The sequence below is a fragment of the Tursiops truncatus genome, chromosome 5 (assembly GCF_011762595.2).
Source record: "Tursiops truncatus isolate mTurTru1 chromosome 5, mTurTru1.mat.Y, whole genome shotgun sequence".
NCBI classification, from domain to species: Eukaryota; Metazoa; Chordata; class Mammalia; order Artiodactyla; family Delphinidae; genus Tursiops; species Tursiops truncatus.
Window position 1 is genome coordinate 124,438,232 of NC_047038.1, and position 9,486 is coordinate 124,447,717.

The 9,486-nt window shown below is 44.7% G+C and overlaps 1 protein-coding gene across 6 annotated transcripts in view; it reads right to left on the minus strand.

Moving 5' to 3' along the window:
* The window catches only part of BMPR1B (bone morphogenetic protein receptor type 1B), a 418,867-nt gene extending 409,975 nt beyond the window's left edge, over positions 1 to 8,892 (minus strand). For 4 of the 6 annotated variants that reach the window (XR_012332176.1, XM_033857384.2, XM_033857383.2 and 1 more), the window contains exon 1: positions 8,675 to 8,888. The gene's annotated coding sequence lies outside the window, so the exon portion shown is untranslated. Of the gene's footprint in view, positions 1 to 8,674 lie in introns of all 6 variants that reach the window. The other 2 variants (XM_073805580.1, XM_073805579.1) reach the window with 2 other exon arrangements.
* Between the last annotated feature and the right edge of the window lie 594 nt (positions 8,893 to 9,486).

Here is a 9,486-nt window from a genome sequence, read left to right on the forward strand (position 1 = left end):
ATGTATTCTTTATTAGGAAAATGTAACAGTAAGTAGTTTTCCAAAAGACCTGGCTCAGTGAGCCCCAGAGACCCTGAGTATACTTACATCTATACAGGCAGGAAGTCTTTCCCTGGGTAATGAAGAAAAACATTCATTTTACCTTTAAAAAGAAAAAAGGGGAAGGACAGGGGAACAGGAACTGGGTCCCCACTCTATAATAGGTGTGACAGGTAGAGGAACAAGTCCTCTCTCTCAGGAGACAATAAACTGGTGAAATGTTTAGCCAATTATTTGTATCAATTTTTCCAAAAGTGTGTTCTGAGGAATATTAGTCCAGTGATATATGGAGGGGACAATATCAGTATAAGCCCCAAGGTCAAATACCCCTTTGGGGGATGGTCACAATGCACATGAGCATAATTAAGGCTCAGAAAAGGCTTCAGTTTAAAAATATCAGCAATTCCCAGATTTCTTTGATCATTTATTTACTTATCGAAAGCCTCTGGGGTGTTTACTGTGTACCTGGCATTGCTCTCAACACTATACAAATATTCACCATTATAATCCTCAAACAAACCTATGAAGTAACCACTATTATTGTCATTCCCAGCTTACAGATGATGAAGCTGAAACACAGAAGGTTCAGTAACTTGCCCAAGGTCACACACCTATTAAGTGATAAAAAAGCAAACTCCAGAGTCTCCACAGTTCAGCAGGAGGCTACGGTGCCACCCATGGGATCCTTCTTAGGCTACACAACCTGACCTTCCCCAAAACCACTGTTCCGTGGAACAGATCATGAAAACAATGCAATCAAGTAAAACATACTGTTATATGTAAACTGTGTATGTGAATTAGTCGGACAGCTCATACTGCTTCAAAACTTTCACTTCTCAGTTAACGTGAGGTGAGATTGAATCAAGCTGCAACGGTGTTAGGCCTAAAATTTTCTAGCATTACGAAACGAGAGAAATTTGCTTAGATTGTTTTACCGCTCTGGGGCCATTGAATAAATCACAAACTTGATTTGTAAATATTATGTGTAGTTTTTTTATTTCTTGTCCCCTTCCCAATCCTCAACCCAAGTAAGGACAAACATCTGCCTTTCTGCATCCACGCCTAGCACAGTGCGTGGACCTCAACAGTGACTCTACACATATGCACTGTGTTAATAAATGAATAAAAAAGTTAAACAACCAAACTACATATGTAGAAGGCTTACAGACTATCAAGTAAAAAATTTAAGCCAATAAACTGGTTGACAGAAAAGTATTTACATAACACAATGTAAGTTTTCTGTGCCATTGCTGCATGGATAGAAGCATATAATTTGGGGTGGAAAGCAGATGTCCAGAGTTAAGGGGAGCCAACTGCTCTTATCAGTCGAAGAAGGCTCCAAAAAGGAGGTGGCTTTCAGAAGCTGAATCAACAGAAAATGGGACCTTAGCTGTTACAACTTCTGATAAACTGAAGAGGAGTTGTTTACAAACAAACAATTTAATAAGGTATAGGTAGGAGTGCAAAAGAACCTGACGGGTAGTGCAGTAAATCAGGGTAGTAAGAGCAGAGGAACTAACTCCAGAGATTACTGGACTCCTGAGGGAGAGACTGACATAGAGGTTACCTGAAAAGAAGCAGTGACTTTCTGTGCAGAGACACAGGCAGTCCAAGCTGATCACGGAAGGAGCAAACTGAAGAATCAATACCCTCCCCCTAATCTCCCACTGGAGGTCTCCAGTGACCTAAGGCATCTGGAAATCAGCATGGTTCAGCCAGGTATCGTCTTGGGCAGAGACCATAGAGTAAAAGGGTTGAGGGCAGATCTGGAAAGACTAACAGAAGATATCTGACATAGAAGCCAATGGGTATAATGCATGAGGTTTTAGCAAAATAAAGTTAGACGGGAAGAGACAACAGAAGAGACTCTTAACTAACTGAAAAGGATCTAAAGAAACAATGAAAGAGAACTGCTAGATACATAAAAGCAAGGTAATGCCAGCTGTTTGTAAGCCCATTTGAGGAGAGCACTACACTTGTTAATAAGAGGAAGGATCTGGGGATAATCCCCCATTACGAGTACTATTAGGGCTAAATGTTTATTGGACAACAGCAGAACAGTAGCCTGTTTCCAGAAAAGAAACCGATGATAATTTAGTACCTTTTATAGATGGCTGTAAATTCTATTAGTTAGATGAAACTCACTGATTTCTATCAAGAGATTAATTTAGACAAAGGCACCATCATTACAGACTTCCTTGGAATCCCTTCAGATTCGTAAATCAGCAAATTAACTAGTGACAGATGTGTCTGTACTTGTTTAGGTCCATATCTATGTAACTGCTATAAAAATGACGAAAATGTTTATCTCAAGACAGCCAAGCAAGAAATGTTATAAAGAGATATACTGGATTGTGTCTCTTTTCCTTTAGCCAATAAGTAAATGCAACCTGCAGAAAAATCACTTCCAAACTTGCTACTTATTATCTTCTAAAGTTGAAGGCACATGCAGCCATATACTTGTTGAAAGGCAGGAAAAATAAAGTCAGCGGAGTCAAAACTATGGGTCTCTAACAGACTGTATCCAACAGCGTTCCACAAATATTTACTAAATGCTTACTATATAGCAGCTCTTTGGAAAGGGCTGGGATGCGACGGGTGAGATCCAGATCTAAACTGTGGACTTTACAGTTAAGTCTTTCAAGAAGCATGTGAAGTTTTCAAAGCTGAGGGGTACAAAAATATGACACTCAAACATGATGAGAGGAATTGTGACTTGCTTCCTTTCCTCTGTAACCAGAACACAAATTTTATGCACAATGAAGTGCAGAGATGTTAGCTGGAAGACCCAAGCACCCCCAGGTGGTTCAAAGGTCACTCTGAGCCCTAAAGAACCTTATCACAGCACTTCCCAAAACACCCTGCTGCCTCCAAGTCAAGACGCTTGCTTGCAGCCCAGGAGATATTTGAAGGAAGGTAAAGAGGTGACATCTGGGAACTGTAAGGTGTCGAGGTCTGCTATTTAAAAGTAAAAGCTCAGAAAGAGTCATGCACCACAATGTTCACTGCAGCTACAAGAGCCAGGACATGGAAGCAACCTAAGTGTCCATCAACAGAAGAATGGATAAAGAAGATGTGGCGCATATATACAATGGAATATTACTCAGCCATAAAGAGAAACGAAATTGAGTTATTTGTAGAGAGATGGATGGACCTAAAGTCTGTCCTACAGAGTGAAGTAAGTCAGAAAGAGAAAGACAAATACCATATGCTAACACATATATATGGAACCTTAAAAAAAAATGGTTCTGAAGAATCTAGGGGCAGGACAGGAATAAAGACACAGACATAGAGAATGGACTTGAGGACACGGGGGGAAGGGTAAGCTGGGACGAAGTAAGAGAGTGGCATGGACATATATACACTACCAAATATAAAATAGCTAGCTAGTGGGAAGCAGCTGCATAGCACAGGGAGATCAGCTCGGTGCTTTGTGACCACCTAGAGGGGTGGGATAGGGAGGATGGGAGGGAGGCTCAAGAGGGAGGAGATATGGGGATATATGTATACATACAGCTGATTCACTTTGTTGTACAGCAGAAACTAACACAACATTGTAAAGCAATTATACTCCAATAAAGATGTTAAAAAATAAGAAAAAAATAAAAGTAAAAGCAACCACTGAACCAGTGGACTGCTGCAATGTAGATCAACTGCAGGGGGACGCGGCGGGGACCACACACCATGACTCGTGATTCAGCCCAGTGACTCTTACTCACAGATAAGAACAATGTCTGATCAGTCTCTGAGGGTTTCACCCTTGGCCAAACCACCAAACTCTGCTAGATCCTTCTCACAGCTTCCCACATCATCTTCAGACATTCTTGCTCACACTACAGACAGACATGCTAAGTCACATTTGCTCACTTCTGTTTAAAATCCTCCAGGGGGACTTCCCTGGTGGCGCGGTGGTTAAGAATCCGCCTGCCAATGCAGGGCACACGTGTTCGAGCCCTTGTCTGGGAAGATCCCACATGCCGCGGAGCAACTAAGCCCGTGCGCCACAACTACTGAGCCTGCGTTCTAGAGCCCGTGAGCCACAGCTACTGAGCCTGCGTGCCACAACTACTGAGCCCACATGCCACAACTACTGAAGCCCGCGTGCCTACAGCCTGTGCTCCGCAACAAGAGAAGCCACTGCAATGAGAAGCCCGCACATCACAACGAAGTGTAGCCCCCGCTCGCCACAACTAGAGAAAGTCCATGCATAGCAACAAAGACCCAACGCAGCCAGAAATAAAAATTAAATTTAAAAAATAATATAAAAGAAATTTTTTTTAAATCCTCCAGGATTGTTCAATAAAATGCACTTTGAATAAAATGCATACCTTTTAACATGGGCCTGGCAGTCTCTGTGACCTCATTTCTACCATTTCCCCTAACTGCCAGTGTGCCCAGCTTACTGCTGCTTTAGAGACACTCTTAATGATCCCTGTGCCCGAAGTTCTCCCAGATCTTCACTGGGCTGGCTCTTTCTTGTGCAGGAACATCCTTAGAGAGGCCTTCCTTGGCTACCTCATATAAAGTAACCCCAGTCATTTGCTGTCATAGGACCCTGTCTTAGTTTCCTAATGGCAATCTCCATTATTGAAAATTATCTTACTCATGTGCTTGTTTATAGTTCATTGTATTTCCACTCTCTAGAATGAGAGTTCAGTGACAACAAAGATCTTGGGGCTCTCATGGCTGCAATGTCCCAAAGTATATAATAACACCAGGCAGAGAGCAGGCTCTCAAACATTTAAGTAAAGATGAATGTAATTAAGATAACTGGCATGTAAGTAGATGCTCTGAAACTCATTAAAACAGGTTACTGCCTGACGTAAGTCATGCATTACCTTTTTTATCTTAATACTACAGATGAGCTTTAAAAGTACTCAGAAGTAACATCAAATGTCCCTGTCCCCAAATCTTCACTTCTCTCTCCAGATTCTACCCCTAAAAAGTTTTAGTTTTCCTTAATTTTAATTATTAAAGTGTGAGGGACTCTGAAATCTATGTTTCTAGCCCTGGCCCCTCCCCACCCCTGAATCCTAGCCTGCCTCTATATATTATAACACCTCCGCTTCAATTTCTGTCATCACATCAAATCTGTCCCATGGAAACCTGAAATTAGTATCTCTCAGGCAAAAGCAATTTCTCCTTCTATCCTTAACACTTTTATCAACTATCCTCCAGATACCCAGATTTAAAAGCTAGAAATTATCTTGATTATGAAATTCAAGACCTGGAAGGGAGATTGGAAAACAAGTGAAGTGGTCTTCAAGCTTTTTTTAAACTACATTAGCCCTTTTTCAAACAAAAGCTCACAGGGAAGTCTGACATGTAAAAGGGATGAATCTACAGTTGTTCTGGGAGTTCAACTCGTAGTCTCTGAAGAAAAACTTCAGAAAGAGCTCTTAACCTGGTCCAAACGTCGTTTTTCTCTCCCCACCCCTCTTCAACATACACACTGAAAGTTACAGAGGAGACCACTGAAGTCCAGAGAGCTTAAATCTTCGCAGGTAGAACTATCAGTCTGCCCAATATGACAGTTAGCAAGCAGAATGGCGCTTAACACATAAAAGCACTTAGAAGGCAATGTTCTCAAGGACAAATATTACCTCCATGCATATGTGTAACAAGAGTTACTGCAGATTGATACATTTCATGCATGACTTTTATTGGTTGGCCTGAGAAGGGATTTTCAGAGTTGCAACAATTGTTTCCTCCTAATAATACATTTATCCACGTCTAGTGGAAGCAAGCAAACAGGAGTCCAGTAAAGAGAACTGTGGCCCAGTGAATATAACACGAGGTCTCAGCTGTAGAGCCTATGTGGCTTCATTGTCTAGTTTTGAGTGTGGTGTTCAAATTCTCTGGTCCTCATCTGCTTCATCGTTCATATTGTGTGATGAGATGCTTTCTACGACTCTCTCAACCCTCAGTCTATGTGCCACTATGATACCACACTAAAGTATTTCCCTTGAGCTACTGCATCTACAAAGGGTTAGAATCCCAAGTTAGAAACGAATTGGAAGAGAGCAAATCATCCTTCGAGGATTTTTTGAGTGTCACGTGGCATGTCATGTGCCAGGCATCTGAAATGCAGAGGAGATAAGAAAAGGACACTATCCCACCTCAATGAGAAAACAGCCAGAGAGAGACCCAAGCAAGTAATTACACGGCAGAGAGGTGAACACTGAGGGAGGCGTGCATAGAAGCCGGAGAGGCAGAGATGAGGTGGCTTACAGAAATTAGGAAAGGCTTTGCTGGGTTGGAGTAGATGACAGTCGACTTTAGATTTAAATGATAAATACGAGTGGAGCGCGGAGGAAAAGTAAAGGGTGCTACATGTACCCCCCAAAAATCACATTTTAAATTGCCTTATACTTTTAAATAAATACTACAATCAGCATTTACAGCATAACAAAAATAATTTATCAGGCCATCTCACACAGTTTTCAACGTTGATGAAGAAAAAAATGAAGTCAATATCCTTTTAATAAAGATTATTTAACGACTGGAACATTTTGAAGGGCATATATGAACATATCATGAGTAGAGGCAGCACGACACTCAGGGACAAAAATCTAACAGGGAATTTCAGACACCCCTACCCAGGCTAAATGCTATGCAGCACCTGGCAGACAAGGTGGCAAAGCCCCTATAAAGAGTGATGATTCACTAACATGACATAAATCAAGATTTTAACTCACCAAAAACTAACGTTTTGATTTAAAATCACAAATCAGTGCCATTAAAATGTATCAGCAGACCCCAGCACATGAGTAATGAGATCAAATCGACTCGTATCTTGTGACCAAAAGGAAAAGATGGTTTTCTAAATGGTAATTCAGATTGGACAAATAACACACTGTATCAAGTTTTAGAGCCCTAGGCCATATTTTGCTAAAAACAAAGGTACACTATGCCGTGACTAAAGAAAACGGAGCAAGTGAAAATCAGAGCAATTAATTTCCCATAAAAAAACCATCGCTGCTATGATTTGCTTACAGCACACAACCTTTTTTTGCATCGTACAATGAACTAAGTGTGTAATAACTTGCATATTTCACTAAGATGTAATATCCTTCAAAACATCCTTAGAGTGAAAGTTTTCCAAAGAAATTATTGATCTCTGGAATGTCTCGTGTTTTAAAATTACTGACAAATCCTTTCCTATTTTCTTTGCAGTTAGAAATAATTCTTCTTGATCACCAGAGTGTAAAGAGGTATAAGAGTACAAAGACGGAATATTTTCTTAAAGACAAGTGTCCCAGTTGACACGACATTTCCCACGATTTTCCCAAAACAAGAATTAGGAGAGCTGTCACTAGGATCCTAAAAATGTATGTAAGAAAACAGTTATTAGTTGGCATCAGTTTAGGATAGCAAGAAATTTCCTTAAGTGCTCTTTCAAATTATTTTCAAATATTTTTCAGTTAATTCGTCTCACTACTGGTGGAGCCTTTTCTGTTTCTTTCCAAAATCCAGGAATCTTTTCTCAGGTGTATCTGCTTCACTGCAGATATGTTTGGTACACTCGCTTTATATGTCAGGGGCAGTAAGTAGCTCTCTTCTGTTTTCTTTCACTGGCACTTTTGTGGCTGCTCAGTCACTGACCTCACCTTGGTGGAAAGGTGACTGAGAAAAGAGCAATTCCTAGTAACTCAAGGAAACCAGTGTTCCCACGTCTGTGGAGAACCAACACGAAGGACCCAGGATCCAGCTGGAGTGGTGCAGCTCAAAACGAATAAGGCACCGCACTGAACAACTTCCAGAGGATCTTGTCTCATGTCGAAAATCCTAACACTGCCAGGAACCGACAGAAATACGGAGCCCCGCCAGAAACGCGGACGAGTAGACTAATGGGTGCAGAGAGCGAGAGATAGGGGAGAGGAGAGACAGTGAGACAAGGAGCAGAAAGTCAGCCTCTAAATGAGAGAGACACCGAAAGTGTGCGCTCTCAGGGTGGAACATACGGAGACCGAGAGGGAGGGACACATTGAGAGACAAGAGACAGAAAAGGAGGTGGGAAGAAAGAGAGAAACGGGGGGAGGGGGGAGGGAGAAAGACAGAAATAAAGGGAGGATGGGAGGAAGAAGGCAGAGAAACACTGAGAACGTGAGAGAGAGACAGAGCAACAGACTGAGGCACAGAAGCACCAGCGGCAGAGTCAAGCCGGGTCCGAGGCACCGGGACCAGCCCGCTGCGGACTTTCTCCGCCGCGAGGCTGGGTCTCGGGAGGCGTCCGGGGCAGGTGGCTCCGCACGGAGCTGGGGGCCCGCGGGTCCTGCCTCGGCCCGCGAAGTTCCCCCCCGACTCCGAGGCTGCCCTCCGCCTGCTCCCAGGTCCCGACTCCCCGCCTCGGCGCGTCCCTCCTTCCCCAACTCCGGAGCACGTGTCCCGCCCGCGGCCGCCTCTGCCCCCCGCTTCTCTGCCGGCGCGGGCACGAGGTCCGGGGTTCCCGGTAGAGCCGCCAGCGCACAAAGCGCGGGCAGCCGCCGCCCCACGGCCGCTCTCCTCCCGCCAGCACGCCCGCCCGGCCCCGCGCCCGGCTGCCGCTCGGCCCGCGCCGTCCTCCACCCTCCCGCCGGCTCGGCCGCCCCCCGCACACCAGGACGGCGCCCGCGCGCCCTCCCGCGCGCCTTACCCGCCTCTGCGCCCCGGCGCTGGTGTCCTCGGCGCCGCGGTCCCGGGTCCCCCGCCCGCTCCCGGCGCCCCGCAGGCCCGCGCCCGCTCCGCGCCCCGCGTCCGGACCCGCCGTCAACTTCTGGCCGCCGTGGCTGCTCGGCCGCCGCCGCCGCCGCCTCGGGACTTTTTTTTTTTTCTTCTCGCTCCTCGGCTGCCTCTGGAATTTTTTTTTTTTTTTTTTCACTTGCCCTCTCCAGCTCCCACTAGTGATTGGAGCCTGAGAGCCAAGTACTTAGCGGAGGGATTACACTTCTCGACGCGCTTGGAGCTGCCCCAGAGCCGCCGCCCGTGTTTGGAAGGGTGAGCGGACCTGGGGAGCCCGGTGCCGCCCACCCTTCCGCTGCCCTGCGTCCCCTGCATCGAGGGGGATCCTCCCAGCTCAGTCTGCCTCTCAGAGCCTCACCTCGATTTCAATCACAGATGCTTTCTCGGTCATGCGTAAGAAGGGGTTACCAAAAAAACTAGGTTTGAGGAACAAAAATTCGTAGGATTACTGTACCTCGAGAGCCGGAAGGGGCTCCCAAAGATGACTGTCTAGCGCAGTAGACTGAAACTCTTCAGGGCCCCTGACACTTTTGAGAAGTTGATAAGACGTTAACGCACCTCGTAAAAAATACACTTACATGCCAAATTATGCCTGCAGTTCTGGATGAGGAGTGTAGGAACCCTGAAACACAGGTGGGCCTCCTAGGGAAAAGAAATATTTCCTTTCTTCAAATATTTTGAAATTGTCAAAAAAAAAGAAAAACACCTCCCATTTGTATTTGATGA